Consider the following 17,091-nt stretch of genomic DNA (forward strand, 5'->3'; position numbering starts at 1 on the left):
TGGTCCATTAAAATTAGAACTAAACCAGAATCTAGCCCTAAAGAAATGCAAGATCCTTCACTGATCCTTTGGGCATGACAGAGGCTGTGTCTGGGTCTCCATAGAGAGGAACATTGCTCATACCAGAGTGGCTCTCCACCCCATCCATCTCTGAGCAGCAGCCTGGGACACAGAGAACTAAGGGAAGACTGCTCCTTCTGCAGGTTTTAGATGGGTGGTCAGCAGTTCTCCTGGTCTTTTGAAAGTTGTTGGTCCTGGAATCCTCAAAGCAGCAAGCCTGCTGCACCTGCTGGTTACCTGCTGTGCTGCTTGCAGACCATGTGTTTGTGTGGAAGGAGAGAAATCACTGTTGGTGCCTCCTGAATGAAGTGAAGGTGAAGGAGGGGCTTCATGTGTGCCCTGCAGGAGCTGTTGTTGGGCTCCAACTCATGATTTCTTTTTAGGGAGCTGTTTTTATCTCTCTATCCCAATTCACCTTTACATGGCCTGAAACAAGGCACCCAGACACAGAACTTCTGGAAGCTGGGACTGTGTTGCTGAACTGTTCCTGCTGGGGCTCACGACAGCTTGGGAGGAGAGTTAGGAAGGGGTACAAGCCGTTGTGGATGAGAGCAGCCTGTCCCACATCCATGATGCCAGCCCTGTCTGCTGCCCCAGGCAGCTGTGGGACAGAAGTGTGGGGGTTTTCAAATGCACCCCTTGTGGGGTTCTGCTCTGTTCCCAGTGTGGCTGATGGTCAGCATGGGTCCTCCTTTACAGGGACACAAGTGATGTGAATCAGACACCCCCTGGCCAAACAGGGCACAGACAGGTTTTTATCAGGGTCCAGAGAAATGTGTCCAAACTCCCTCACCAGGAAGGGATGGGGGCAGAGGAGACCCTCAGTTCCCAGTGAGTGCCTGAGTGACGTGGCAAATGCTCCCTCATGTTTCCCAAGTCAGAATGGTCATTACTGTTAGCTCAAGCAGAGCCAGGGCTTTCCTCCCAGAGTAAGTATAAAGCCCTAATAAACCCACCTAATGACAACACAAATCATATTGAACAGAAAATGTCTTGTGCTCCCTACTCAGGCTGCAGAGGCTTGCGGGTTTTGTCCTGGTTTTCCCATTCCTAATTTGCCTGTGGGAAACGCTGCCTTTTCCCCAGCCCCCCCAGTGCCAGCACACAATAGCTGCTTGTTTTTTGCCTGGAAGTAATTGCTGAGCCTTTAAATAGCTGGAATTGGGTTTATTTTTCTTCTGTACTTCAGCTCATTCATTACTCAGTCATAGCATCCTAAAAGTGAAGATTTCCAAAAGCATTGGCATTTACCTCCTTTGTTTTGTTTTGTTTTGTTTTGGTCTTGGGTTGTTTTGTTTTGTTTTACCGCAAAAAGATGCTCTGCATCTTGAATTTCATGCACAAGCCCAGTGTTAGTGTCACTAACTAGCCTTGCAGCAAAGTGCCAGCTTCCAACAAATTAATTCACGTGCCATTAAGCAAACATGAACTGAGCAGTGAGGACTAGCAAGAGCTGATGGCAGTGTAGCTGGCTCAAATGCAACTGTAAAGGTCAATTATTTTTTATGCCAGAGAGACTTGGAAAGTTTAGTAGAAGCCCTGTGGAGGCTGTCCGGGCTTGCTCTTCCCTCCAGCACTCTGGAGTCGAGGGCAGAGAAACACCTCAGGGAGTGCCCAGCTTTTGTGGATGCTCTCATCTCTGCAATTGCTTTCTTTAAGCTGCTTTGCCCTTCCAGGAGCCTCGTGGCTTCTGTGCATTTTAAGAGGTTTAAAGGAAGGACAGACTCCATGGCCTAGAGCAGTGCCTCTGCCCGTGGCTCCTTGCACAAATGCTCCCCCAGTGAAATGCCACACCTTGGCATGTACCCAGGGATGCCATGCTCAGCCCATGCTTCTGGAGAGTAGGGAGGAGCATGGCATGGGAACCTGCAATGCATCCTTCAGACAGGCAGGCAGGCAGCCTCCAGCACCTCTCCAGCTGGCACTGAGCTTCCAAGGTGTATTGATTGGTGCTAATATTGCTGTGATTATTGGTGCTAATATTGGTGTCTCCAAATGAGAAAGAAAAAAGGGCTTTTCTACTAAATAAACAGGTATGTCATTATTTATTGATAATAAACTAATACTGCAGAATTAAACTAAGTACAAAGTGGAATCTGTTCAGAGCTTGACTGCATATCTTCCTGGTCCTGGCTGTGGCATGACCTATTTGTACAGCACTTCCAGAGCAGTCAGCTCCTGAGAATCAACTTTTTCTCCCTCAGTCTGCCCCCTGCAGATGTTCAGCTTCCTAACTGGTCTCTGAGGATTTGCTTTTCACCTGCAGACCAGGTAATCCTATTGGTCATGACACTCTTCCCTGACTGTGTCATGAGCTGATCTATACTTCTTCCTTATCATCTGGGGAGGTTTACTGAGAATGCAGTTTGAAGAAATGCAACCAAAAGCTGCAGCTGAGCCCAGGTCAGACACGTGCTCTCTCTCTGCCCAAACACACAGACAAAACTGCCAGTTCTTGAAGACTGTGCCATAGGTTTCTGTCTTCTTAAGGAACAAGGGAACCACAGGGAACACGACCTTCACCTGGAGAGCAGATATTTCTGGTAGTAGTTAGGAAGAATTCCAAGAACATTTGTAAATTTAATGCAATGCATATAGGGCTTTATTATAAATATACATCTTCAACATGTTGACCTATAGGAGTATTCTAGAAGCAGTGGAATAAGTGAACAAAGTATGTGAAACAAGTGGGTTGGGGGGTCAAAAAGAAAGGGACACATGCACATTCAAAGCTAACCACAAGTCCTTCCATCATTGCTGAGGCCTGCTGGGATGATACAGAAGTGGCAAGGGAGGTGAAAACATCTACAGACCCTTCCTCCCTCTGCCCTTCTCCCCTGGGTGCAGGACAAGCTGCCCCGAGAGGCAGGATGGGGTGGGATGAGGAGGATGTGCAGCGGCCAGGAGAGGCACTGCACTCAGGCTGCTGCCAGTGGAATGAGCTGAAGCCTTTGAGTCTGGGCTTGTCCATCTCACATCAATGAGCAAAGGATGTGCATGTGCAGGCTGAGGGAAGCCCATCCACAGGGGCCAGGGAAGGACAATCAGGTCAGCTGTCTTCTTTCCTATGCATGCTGCCAGTCGTTTCTTGGTTTCCATGGAAACTGGCTGCTGCAGAAATGATATGAAAATTACTTCTGAGATTTAAAGCTAACAGATTTGCTTTGCTCTAACAGGAGCACAGAGACTCATCATTGTCTTGCCCTGCCTGTGGTGTGAAAGCAGTTTTGGAGAAGTTGCAGGTACCCCAGGACAGCCTGCACCACCTGCCCTGTGCCACTGACAGCCTGTGCAGCCTCAAACCCCAGCCAGGGGAGGAGGAGGAGGAGGAGATGGAGAAGGAAGGAGCAGAAACTTCAGATCCCCTCAGCTCCTTACTGGTGGGTACAGCTCACACCCGCACAAGAGGCAGCGCTGGTGCCATCTCTGGGAGCAGAAATTGATTATTTACCCTGCAAAGTCCAGGCCAGCATTAAGCCAGCAGATGCACCAGCCATGTGTTGAGCATGTGGTGAGATATCCAAGAGGCTGAGGGAGACTGTGCTGCAGCACCTTGAGTGCAAATAGTAAAGGCAGCAATGGTGGCTTAGAGACAAGTGCAGCCACTGTGAGTCTGCCTGTCCCTCTTACCCAGGTACTGAGCAGGGCACTCTTTATTCAGTGTTTGCTTTCATACACTGAGTGGTCAAACATCAGACTTGTTGGATAGGCCTACTCTTACATAACTTGCTCTCAGAAATACATGTATTATTTAATAAACCAAGGTCATGGCTCGCTGAGAAGCTCTGTAGCAACAAAGCGAGCCAGTCTTTGATGGAATAATTGGCACAAAAGCATGCAGAACTTAAAAAGCTTAACTCTCCCTCCATATTATTAATTACTCAATTGAGTTTCATTTGGAAGGAGTCCATGAAAGTATAAAGAGGTATTTAACCTAACAAGAGAAACTCCACAGCCCGGGTTAGGCAGTGTGGTGGAGGCCTGTGGTCGATGATCGGGACCGGTGGTGTGAAGTTCAGCTGTGCCCACCACAGCAGTGACTCACATCTCCCTTGGAAGGAGGCAGGACAAATGTGTAGAGCCCTGTGCCTCTTCAGCTCAGTGCAGTGCTTGCACCTGCAGGTAATACCTTCAGCAGAAAACAGCCTTGAATAATGATCAGGCAATCACAAAGGATATCTGGAAGCAGATGCCAGTAGGGTGGAATTAATTTCTAGCGTGAATTTTGATGTTTCTAGAAGTTGATCCAACATTTTACAAAAATGTTGTCAATAACACAGAAATGCTGAAGACAGCCAAATCAGACATCAAACTTTTTTTTTAAGTCCTACAAATGACAGTTGATCATAGCTGAAAAAGTTTTCAACTACAAACACTAAAAAACAAGTGTTTGTAGTTGAAAAGTTCATCTTGAAAAGTGCAGTGAGAGCTACATGATCCTGGTATCTTCCTGTGAGTATTTTTCTGCATCTCTGCTGCAAAATCCACTCAAAATTACTACACCAGGTTACCCATGACCCAATTTATGGGGAGACTCCCTCAGCAAGGCTCTACAAAACTTGAAGATATAAAACTAGAAATCCTGGGAGAAATGCATACTCTGTTGTGGAGTGTTTCATCTCCTTATGCAGTGTTAATGTGCATCTACGCAGGCCTGAGGAGTATAAACACTAATTACTGAAGTCATAAAGAACTTTACAGTACAACTAACAAGCAATTAGATACCTCTTAATTTAGAAGCAGAACTTGATGGTCTGTAATCCACCAAAGGAGGAACAATGCCCCACAGAAAACAGATCTGGTGTTTTATGGGAGAAGTGTGCAGCTCACAAATGCCAGTAACCGCAGCGTTGAAGGCACACAGCATGAACATGATTTGCCAAAGATCTGCTTTTACATGTAAGTTTAGCTGATCAATAAAGTGTATAAAAGAACATAAGGGTCACTCATGGAAGAGGACAGCAAAAGAATAATGCAATATGTGATATATACATATATATATATATATATAAGGTAGTGATTAAATGTACAGAGAGGGGAGCTCTGCTTGGGCTCTTTGGACTCAGGCTGCTGGACAGGCAGGGCATGATTCAGTTACATACACACGGGCATTGGGTGCCTCTTGATTTAGTACATAAGGTGCTTTCCCACCTGATTTAAATCTGTCATGGGAGTGACAAAACACTCATACCTGAAAGGAGCTTGTTTGGCATAGATGGAGTTTTCAGGATTGAGTAAGCTCGCCATCACGTAGCCTTACCCAGGTTTGCTTCAGAACCTTCCTCCCAGCTCATGTCAGAAAAGGCTCAGATGTTCCTTGGAGCCTTGCCAGAGAGGGTAGAGGCTGATGTGAGGGAATCAGCTTTCCAGCCTACTGCCTTTCTTCCTGGATGAGCAATTTATCTCAAAGCACTCCACCTCCTCTGAACACCTCTCACCCAGGCAGGCAGTATTCCCTGACAGAACAGCTCAGTAGTTTTCCTGATGAGTTTGCAAAGTGCTTGGCTTTGTGCTCCAGCTGGTCCAGCCATGGCTTAGCACTCAGGAGCTTCTAGGAAAAGCACAGAGCCATGGTGCTGCCTAAGTGGTTGGGGCCAGAACAGAGTCAGGAGATGGGTCCCATAGGGCCCACAAAGCAACCAGAGGAGCCAGGTTCTGTATCCGACTCAGGCTAAGGAGGAAGCTTGGTCAGAAGACAAGCTGCTGTTCAGAAGACAAGGCAAGAGCCTGGACAGAAGAGAGGGATTCAAGGTGTTATATATATGGTAGATTAATTCATGCTGTAAAGTTAGAAATAAGTATATATAAAATATTAGGAGAAATCAAACCCTATGCTGGTGACTGCTCCGGCCGGCCGGGACTGCATTCTATTCACATTCTAACCAGTTCCCGGACAACACTAAAGATAACATCAAGCCAGTTACCTTATGAATAAGGCCCGCAGCCTCCCTAACTGAGGACAGAGTTATGCATATGGTAACCCCTTCCCGGACAGCCTGAATGAGACTAGCTGGAGCTATCAGAAGGGGTTTTCCTGAAGCACCATGCATGAGAAGATATCATCTGGACCTTCCCGGAATGGAATGTCTTGAAGAAGCTCACAGGGAAAGCTGCACCTGGAAAGGATTAAGTCTACGCACTCAGGAAATATATATCTTCTGCCTGGGTACTCAGACATTTGTCTTTGTCTTTGTCTGCTTCTACACATGTATAGATCAACTTTACATGTAAAGAGACACAAAGAAATATGTGGTCATCTCTGCCTCAGGCAAAACAAACTGTATATAAACTGGCTCCTGTGAGCACTTGGGGTGTACCTTCTGGGGAACGCTGTCACTCTGTCAGTGGGAACCCAAGGGCACCCAGTATCTGTGTCCAGGGCAGATGCTGTCTTGGCTGTGGTTGATTTTTGCTTTTTCCTAAAATGCTATTTTTTGTTAATTGACTTAATAAATCTTTGTCAATTTTTTTGATAAACTGGCTACAGATTTGATCATTTATAACAAAGGAAACTGTAGAAGAAAGACTGTCTGCCTTGTAAGAACCCAGTGAGTAAAGGATAGGTTTGTTTTCAAAATCTTTATTCTATTTTACAATGTTATTTAGAGAATTGTGTTGTCAGTGTTAACTCCTTTTCTGTTCTAGCAAAACAGCCTTGGGCAGCAGTGTGATAAAAGGTGGAGAACAGCAGCCCACAGTCAGTTCAGCTCAGTACCCTGGGTGACTCACCCACCCCAGCAGAGACAGCAACCCTGCCAACTCAGGGATGCCAGTCCAACCCTCCCTCTGCTCTCAAAGCCTCAGGCTGCCCTGAGACAGCCAAACTCTCAGATCAGGGGATGAGTGCTCACATCTGACTCCCAGATTGTTCAACTGGTCCCTTTTTTTCAGCTAAACACATCAACTTTCAAACCAGTCTAGAACTTGCTTGACTCACACTTGTGACAGGAGTGGAGTAAGTTTCAAAGTTGGTTCCCAGTGTCCCTTTCCCACAGCAGCACACAAAGTATGGGAAAATCACCCAACAGCCCTGTGCAAATTGTTATCTGAGAATCTGACAAATGCAATTTGATCACACAGTGATAACTGAACTCTATCTCAAATCACAACAGAGAGGCCTTCTGATAGTGTCACTGAACATTTCCTCTGTAGCCTTGTCTTGCAAACCAAGGAGTTCCTGCAGCTCCCGTGCTGTCCTGCCACTGCTGTGCCCCAGCACTGAGACTCAGCATCCTCAGCACTGGGAAAGAGACCAGGGCTGGCAGATACACACCCAGAACTGCTGCAGTGTAGCAGTCCCTATGGACACAAGCAAGGCTCCTTGGAGGATTTGAATCAGCATTTTATTTCCTGACTTCCTAACTCCCACCCTAGAGCATATCCCTGTAACCCTATAGGTTAGGACTTCAACCCTTTGCCATTGGTCCAAATCTCAATCCTCCTAAATCCTATAAAAGGGGCACATTTTAGCCCACTCGTTGGAACGAGTGCAGACCGGACCCTTCGCATCAAAAAAGACATCTCTGCGGAACCTCCGTCGCCTCTTCTCCTCTCTCTCGTCCGCTGTGCCTCTCGCCCTGGGATAACCCTGCCAAGCAAGCAAGCTGAAATCCTGAGCTGAATCTCACTAGAGCTGACAATCACCTATGCTTGCTGGCAATAGCCCTGCGGCCGCGCCTGAGCTACGCCAGATCCTCGGGCGTTCTGTTCTCAAGGGGAACAGGGCTCCTGAGGTTAGCTAAGGCAACACAGAGGCATTATTAATACTGCAGGGGAGTCCAGCAAATGACATATATGAAATCTGTGTATCCTGATCAGTGTTAAAACAGCACAAGTTTTGGGTTTTTGTTTTTTTTTTAACTGACTCATGCATTTGATTTCTCCATCTGAGGGCAATATGTATGTGAGAATTTCACTTCCAGGAGCTAGCAGAATTTTTCCCCAGTTCCTTGGTCAGTAACTGGGGCAGAGAGAGAAAGGTATTAATCTTGTAGGAGCAGGAGGAAGTTTCCTTGCTGAGAAGGTTCCTTCAAACCCTTCAGTGCAGAAGCCACCAGCTTCACCTCTGACCTCTCTAACCTTTATCAAATTTTCCATCTGTGGCTGTTGCCTACAGAGCCATTTTCAAGATTCTCTACAACTTGTTTTTTCCCCAAGAATTATACTAAGAAACTTAATAAATTTGAAATTATCAGTAGGCTTTAAGACTTTGGGAGGTTAGAGTTTTGCTAAAATATCAGTGAACAGGTGTTAAAATGGATTCTGGAAACTTTTCAGAAACTTAGCTGGTTTAATTATGAAAAAATTATGTTTAACCAACGTAACCAACTTACATAAATCTGCAGACTTTGGACTACTTGTATCTGACAGAGCTTTACAAATAAGCTACAATCAATTCACATGACATTCTTTGTAACTACAGTTTGAAATTGTCTAAGAATATGAAATTAACTGAAAAAGCAGCCTTTTGTGCATAATACTAAAAAAAAATTAGCACTTTCCTCAGCTGAAGTCTGCATGATTTTGTCAATTATCTGTCTTAGCTCTGGATGTGAAATCAGTCACTTAAAAGCCCTGTGACAGGTGACAGATTGTTCTTAGCAGACACACCCCTAGTTACTAAGGAGCTGATGGTTTCTGAGGCTTAAATAAAAACAAGTGCTTAAATTCTACTCCTCTGACTGCACAGCAGCTCTTCATTTCTTTCTTTTTTTTTTTTTTGAGAAAGACCTAATAAATGAAATGGTGAGGGTTTGGGGATCATTCCATGATTTAACTTAAAAATAAGAGCATAACGCCTGAGATTCTTCTTAGTGATTGCCCTTTGCCACAACTTGTCTGAGCAGATAATTATGTCAGTTATAGACAAGATTTTAGAGAGATCTCTAACATGTTCAAAATCTGAGACTTGCTTGTAGTTAAGTTGGGAAAAAAATCCAGAACTTTGTACAACATTAGTTTTTTAGTATTCACAACGAGCATTTGAAAAAGATGGGGGATTTAAGACAAAGTGCTGTATTGCAATGATCAGCTTGAGTGATGAGTTTAAAGGCAAACAAATGTAAAAAGGAAACCATAAACTAGGGGAATGCACTTACTGCTCCCAAGCACAAGAATGAGATGAGAATCAGGAGGAAGCAACACCATTATTCAGAATTATACTGTCAGAAGCCCATGTTAGTGCTCTGAAGGACCATTCATCACAATAAGCCCTCCTTTCTCTTCCTCACCTGAGAAGTGGCCCCTTTCTGAAGCACGGGATTTGGTGATGGCTGTTGTTGAATATTCTGCCAGCAGAGATTTTCCCAGGACTGGAAGAACAACTCACCAGCCACCTCTGGCTGCTGTTAGCCTAATTTAGCTTGAGCAGACAAAAACCAATCTATCAGACATCAATTATCTAAGAATTCTAAACAGTTTGTAAGTGAGGCAATTAAGCACGTATTTAGCTTCTGCTCATGTTCCTGCAGAGGTACTGAGAAGACACAAGTCCTACATGCTGGGAAAATAGAACTATCAGCATGGGAAAATGTATGGGAAAATAAACGCACCAGTATATAGGAAAAAACCCTTGTGCATAATTCAATGGCCCCTGAACAGATGCCCGTGCTCAGGAGGTCTGAAGCTCAATTTAGGGAGGAGGTAGTTGTCTCACTGGTGAGGGCACAGCACCAGGCCCTACCCTAGGGAGACTCCGGAAGGCTTCCCCAGCAGCACCGCCTGGCACATGGAGGGGGATGGCAACAGCTGAGTGCAGAGAGTGCATGCACACCCCCCATGTCCATCTGGGAGCAGCTTCCCCAGCAACTCAAAGAGCTCCAGTTGTCCCACTACTTCCCAAAACCTCAGAGCTCAGCTTCTGCACTGCATACACTGTCCCTGTCCCACCAAATTCTGATGGCTGTCTTGCATCAGGTGCTCTCTAGAGTTAATGACTTCAGCTCTGCACTCGATACTTTAGGCAGGAAACCAGGATCCTCCAAAATCAAAATGTGACAGAAGGTTGTAGCCCTTGGTAGCCAGCCACCAACAGACTGACTCAGCCTTCAGCCAGGTCACAGTGAGGCATCAGGAAAAGAGCAAAATATTGGATCTGAAAACACCAAGCAACAAGATATGAGGTATTTTTAATCTCTGCTGTTTCTCAGAAAGCAGCAGAAACCACACCAGGTAGAGAAATATTTATATGCTAAATTAACACTCTCAGTGTGCAAGACACGAAGTCATTCCTGTCACGAACAAGAAAAACCTTGAATTCTTGCCAGGGAATCTGGACACCACAGCAGGACACCTAAGGTGCCTGCAAATCTGCAACAACTGTTTGGAAATAATATGTTGTGTTTGACTTTGAACTCTCAAATCTCATCCTTGCAGACTGTCTGTTTCTTGTGAGATCCTTCTGAAGCCACGTGCACTTTTTTTCCTTTACCCCTTGCCAAAGGTGTGTTATTTTGTGTAGGAGATCCTGCCCTAGCAGACTGAAACCAGCCTTTGTAGCATGATGAAACAACACACACTGACTTCTCTGAATCTCTCCATGTATTCTGGATGGCAGCTGTCTCAGGAATATACTGTAACTTCCAGTGGAACAAAACACCTTACATGAGGCAGGGAGTCATGTCACCAGACAATGTGGGGTGGGGATAAGCCAGTGAAATACACTTTAAAGTTGATTACAAATCTAAAATAAAACTAACAAACTCCTTGCCCTCCCTCACCCACTAAAAAACAAAAACAAAAGGAAAAAAAACCTCAACAAGATGTAACAAGATCTACCTGATACCTCATAATTTTTTGATACATGGCATGGCTTCTGAACATCCTCTCCAGTTGTCTGGTTTGAGTGTCTACTTTGATATGCTCTGCTCCCTGAATGTGACTCCTCTCTCCCTGTACGCTGCTAGTTACACACCCACTTGAACGGCACACTGCATGCAAAACACATCACCAAAGTGGCTCCTGGCACACCATCTCTTTCCTCTCCTACCCTTCAGTGATGTCACTGTCTGTGTTGTATCACTTTCCCTTCTCTGGGCTTTAGCCTAATCTTGGCAGAAATGCAAGAGCACCAGTGAGTCATGCAAAAATTTAATTTATCTAGTATTGGATATATAGGGAAAAGTGTAAGGACAGAAGAAGCACACCACAATAGCTCCTCAGAATACCCTTACAGCTTCCAGTGACTTGTGCTGAGGGAATTCTTATGTCTGAGAGGGTGCCTGAGCATTTAATAAGCTTCAATATATTTTTTTCCCCTATGAATTTTCTAATTTTGTTTTGCTATTTAAACAGCTTATTTCTAAATAAATTTCATACTCATGCAACTCTTACCAGTTTGTTATGAATTCTCAGAAACCACGTCCCAAAAGAAACAATTACCATACAAATACCTTATTAGCTCTAGTCTTCAGTTTTCCCTCAGGAATTAATAAAGATTAAGCCTGACACATCCACATGACAGACGTGGAACACGAGGCACGGAGTTCATAATAACCACCCTCCTCTCTCTGCGTGATGGAAACCTCAGGGCAGCCACTGTGTTTTGAAAAATGAAGATGTGAAATGGAAGGGGAAGTTTTGAAGTAAAGTTAGATGAACATGTTAGGAATGAAACAGGGCCACAGGAAGGTAGCTCTGAGGCAAGAATGGAGTCCCTTCCCTTGTGCCTGTGATCCTGTGGTTATGAAGTCACCATTCAAATTTATGTCAGAAGCGGTTTATATAAAAAAAAAAAACAAACAAGTTCTGCAACTTACAGAATTGCAGATTAAGAAAAAAAGACCAAACATGCAGAAATATAGTACCATCATATGCTAGAAGTGGATTACAGTGACATACAAGAAAACTTAAGTGTCTGTTAGTATTTGCCAGTAATATATTTAAGACATTGCTTTATAGACAAAGTAATTAACATTATATGAAAAAAATTATTATTTAAGGAAAACTGCTCTATTTTTAGTCAGAAGCATTCTTTGGTCCAATTTATACTAGTGAGTCAGGAAATTTTAAATCTAGCTCTACATCCAACAGTATAGCTGCAATTATAACCCTTATGTTTTATATAAGCTGCCTTTTTCAATATAAAACCCTCTTCTTTTTTGAATCAAGTGCCTAAATAACATAAAGAGATTAAAAGATCTGGCAGAAAAAAATAAAGCTATTAGAAGCCTGCCCTTATTTCCTTGGCTTTCAGAGGAGTACATTGAATTAAAATCTCTTATGTGTTGCAGATGAAAAGATCGTTTGTACCAGCAGTTAGGAATAAGTTAGGCAAAGTCAACCTACAGAAACAATCAGCAAAGCTAACCCAGAATAAAACTGTCATGCAGTTGAAAGTTAATTTGCATTAATATTAATGCTTAGGGGGAAAAAAGGTTTTTTTTAAAATTCAATGGCACAAATGTGGTTGCTGACTGCCTTGGCAACAAGCAGCCTGCACACACTCCTTGTGCCTGCCCCGACCCCTCAAGGGTTACTCTGACATAACCTACAGCACAGTATCTCTGCAGCCATCCTAATAACAATTTACCCCCAAAAAAGCATCACAGTCTCACAGAATCATAGAGTACCTTGGGCTGGAAGGATTACTAAAGATCATCTAATCCAATCCCCTTGCAACAAGCAGGAGCATCTTCAATTAGATCAGGCTCCTCAGAGCCCCATGCAGTGTGACCTTGAATGTTTTCAGGGATGAGGCATCCACCACCTCTCTGGGCAACTTGTTCCAGTGCCTCACCACTCTCACAGGGAATAATTTCCTAATATCCAGTCTAAATCTACCCTCATTCAGTCTAAAGTCATCGCTCCTGGTCCTATCACAACAGGTCCTGCCAGAAGGTTCCCCTCCAGCTCTTCTGCAAGGCTGTTATAAGACCTGCCCAGAGGCTTTTCTTCAGGCTGAAAAACCCCAGCTCCCACAGGGTGTCTCCATAGAGATGCTCCAGCCCTCTGAGCATCTTTGTGGCTCTCCTTTAGGCTCACTCCAACAGATCCATGCCTCTCCTGTGCTGAGGACCCTAGAGCTGGATGCAGCACTGCAGTTGGGGTATCAAGAGAGCAGAGTAGATTAGAATTCAACCCACTGGCCACTCCTCTTTTGATGCAGTCCAGGATGCAGTTGGCTTTCTGGGCTGCAAGTGCAGCTCAGAAATACGTAACCCCAGATCACATTATTCCTACACACTTGCATTCAGTAACATAATGTTCTTCTCTGGAAGGACAAACACCCTCAAGGCAACAGAGGACATCATCCTCTTCATGACTTCTGGCAATTCTGAGTACCTCTTGATTTCATGGCTTACAAAATGGCACATGGTTATCACAAGCAAATGGCACAAAATGGCACATAGTTACCAAAGCTTTACTGCTATTTAAGTAGCTTCAGGGTGACTATGAAGACAAAGCCCTGCTGGACATCTCCAAAATTTGCCTTAAGGTGTGATTCAGCTACTAGCCCAGGAACCCAATGGCCTGCTCCCTTCCAAACACCTTCAACAGAGCAACTTCTTGAGTCACTTGATGTAAATCAGCACTGCTCTCAAAAAAGCAGCCTGTTTGCTCCCACATCACAGCCAGGAAGCAGTTTTTGTGTAAGACTAACTTTCAGCTGCATCAGGTGGCACAGCTGGTGACACAGAGAAGGCAGGACTGCACAGCAAAGAGGAGGAAGGCCTGGGCCACCTCTGGTGTCAGCAGCCCACCTTAGAAGAGTTTAAGCTGGTGTCTATGGATATGAACAGGCAGAGCAGCCTCTGCTTGCCAGTAACAACTGTTATGGACAGACCAGCAGAGCCTTTGCAAATGCCCTGGGCAAAGCATGCAGCCCTTGGGAGATGCTGAATTCACCAGGAGGTTTAGTTATCTGTCCATGGTGGCCATCAACCTAAAGGGGTTGTCACCCTCTAATAAATGTATTTCTATTTCTTAGGATAGGCTGTCACAGCTTTTGCAGGCAGTTGCTTTTCCACAAGGCTACATAAGCACCCTACAGTATAGGAATAATTTACATAGCCAAGAGGTGCTAAAGGTAGGAAATTCCACCCTTGTGTGATGGTTTCCTCCTTCTAGGGAGTACAGCCCAAAATTGTGTCAGAAGTGACAAGACCCATGTACGTAGGGATCAGACCCCTCAGTGAAGTCTGCTGATGAAGGAATATGTACTGAAGAAGTCAGTGAGCCAGGTTCCTGTCTGCTGTTGGGATGCAAGCACTCTCTGTCTGCTGCTTCATATCCTGTACATGCTGGCCTCTGTCCTGCTCCTGGACTGACAAGAGTTTGCCTGGCCTAACCTTTAAACACAGAGGTGAAGGGTGAGAGAACAAAGATGCTGTCAAAGACCAATCCAAACCATTGACCAGCTGTCAGTTTTGGGCTGGAGAGGCATACAGCTAAGGATGCTACACCTTATTGATCAGTGCTAATAAAAATAAGAACTGCATAAATATAGGAAAAGTTCAAACAGCTGAGCAAGTGGCAATCAGCACACCATGATGGATAGAACTGACCATGCATAGGCAGGTCTGCCAAGGGTCTCCAGCTCCAGTCAATGTCATTAAGGAAACAAGAATGTTTAGATATCTCAGTTGTGTTCTTTAGGGTCAGAAATTCAAGGCAGCAGCTCCAAACTTGCACATACAAGAAGCCTGGCTTCCAGAAAAAGCACAGTGTCCCTGCTAATGGAGACAGGCATGCACACAGGGGCTTTTGCTGTACCACCTTCCCTGTATGCACACTGGCAGAAGACAGTGGAAGATGCTCTGGGATGTGCCTCTGCTGGGCCAGGTGAACCAAGGGTTTAAATAAAAGTCGGTCCAGCTCTTCCAGCAAGTCACAAAACCAGTGGGGATATTCCAGTTGGCAAGGCAGAGGGCATATTCCAGCAGCTCTCACACTCCCTGTGTGATCACCCTTACAAAGTACCACATGCCCACGGAGCCTCAACCTCCCTGATCAACTTACAGGCTAAAACCTGCATTTCAGTGAGCCAGAAGTAGCCACCCTCATTTTTATTTGAGCCCAGGATGTGATAAAGAAGACCCTAGTCCCAGAGCCTTCAGAGCACACGAGGGTAAAAGCAACAGAAGTACAAGGCCCACACTTCAAGAGCCCTGTCCTCCTCAAGTGCTGGAGGACACCACCCCGTGCCCTCTGCACACCCTGGCATCTCAGGTGCCTAAGGGACATGAGGGAAGATGGCTGCATGCTTCAGGCCATCCCAAGTGTCCCTCTTCCTTAAGCTAAGCAGGCTCCAGCTCCAGCATCTTCACTCATCTGAAGCACTGACAAGCAGCCCTGTGTACTTCTAGCTCCACGAAGGGCAACAGTGATTCATTTTGGAGCAGCTTCTGAAGGACAAGAAGCAGAGCTGTGAGATGCAAAAAGCAGAGTAATGATCACGTACCAAAGAGAGGGGAAAAATTTTGAATGTTTATTGCAGTGTAATTTGTGTGATCTGGGTATTTGGGAAAAGGATAAATGATACATAGGGAAAACCATGTACTTCTCCTTAGCCTACTCTTGACTACTAGACAGAAGAGGCTCTATTTGTGTACTTTGCTCTCCACCATCTTAATTCTTTCAAAGCAAAAAAGAACCTTCCCTTCTTTTCCTTCAAAGTATGATCTGCTGCAGGCCAGGCCACCTCATTAGCAGCAAAAGCAGTGTCTCTTTTTTCACCGTGCCCTTGTTAATCTCAGACATGTCAGCATTCTCTTGGGATTTCTTGCTACATTCCTCAGTATTTGTCACTGCTGAATTTTTAAACCAACTAAAATAAAACTGGACATTACAAGCTTTTCCAAGGACAGATTATGTCAGTTATTTGGTTTTCTTATCATATAGCAAATGTCCTATGTTTGCATGTCTACATACATAATATACATTGATTTAAAAAAGGCCAAACTACTCAATTCGAGTGACTCCTACTGATCTTTTTAAAATGGATAGCAAATGTTGACTCGGAGTGTTCCATGAATTCAGAGCTCTGCCTGCAACGTCTATGAAGATGACAAAACAGTGATAGATTGGGACTGTTGGGAAAGATTGAGATTTGTTTCTAATCTCAATTTAAAGAGATTTAAAATAGCTCATGCAAATGTGCAGTAGCACTTTTCAGCTGGTGAAACATGAAAATTGGTTATGTGAAAGTACATTGTTTCCAAAATCCCACAAACACAGGAAAGACAAAAAGTAGTAATTGAAAATCCAAATGGACATAAATTTCAGTGTGTGAAAAAGACCATTTTATTTAGCACAGGATTAAAAAAACCCCAAACACATAATAATATTTAACAAGATCTGAATATATCTCATGCCTCATAAGTCAGGACACACTGTTTTTTAGATCAAAGAGCAGTATTACACATCTCTCATCCTTGTTATACTTCATTGCTAAGATAGAAAAGGTCCTAAATTGAACCCGCCCTGTAATTTGCTACTTAGAGCCAAGTCTTCTTGCAGCAAAATGTATTTTTACAGTATCCTGGAGAACTGTACCTCTGTCCTAAGTCACTTAGCACTCTTTACCTTTTCTCATCCTTACTGCAGGTACAGTTACACACCTCAGGGGCAATTTCCAGCATGTTCAAGTGATTTAGCACAGGCTGACCCCGCTAAATCAGGCTGAACGCGCAGGGGTTGCGTCCGATGCCGCTCCGCACGGCCGCCTCACAGGAGGCCATTTTCCAGAGCACTTCCGAATCAATTCTTCCTCCACCTCCTAATTCCCGCTGCCACCCGAGGACTTTTCTCCCAGCTGCACCAGTCATATTTTCCTCGGCCCATTCCAGCACCCTGGCATGCTGCCCCTGGCAATCAGCTCTCGGGATACACATCCCCGCATTCGTCAGGCTGGCCACGCTGCGCGAAGGATCCCGTAACCTCCTTCTCCCACTAGGCGCTACCCACTGAGCGCGTTTGCACTTCCCAGCCCCGTCGTTTCTCTTTTAGCTTTCGACAGCTGGGCTCACCCCAACCGCGACAGGGCCCCTATGGCGCCCGGCATGCCGGAGCGGGGCTGGGCCGCGCGTTCCC

The sequence above is a fragment of the Geospiza fortis genome, unplaced genomic scaffold (assembly GCF_000277835.1).
Source record: "Geospiza fortis unplaced genomic scaffold, GeoFor_1.0 scaffold41, whole genome shotgun sequence".
In the NCBI taxonomy this organism is placed as follows: domain Eukaryota; kingdom Metazoa; phylum Chordata; class Aves; order Passeriformes; family Thraupidae; genus Geospiza; species Geospiza fortis.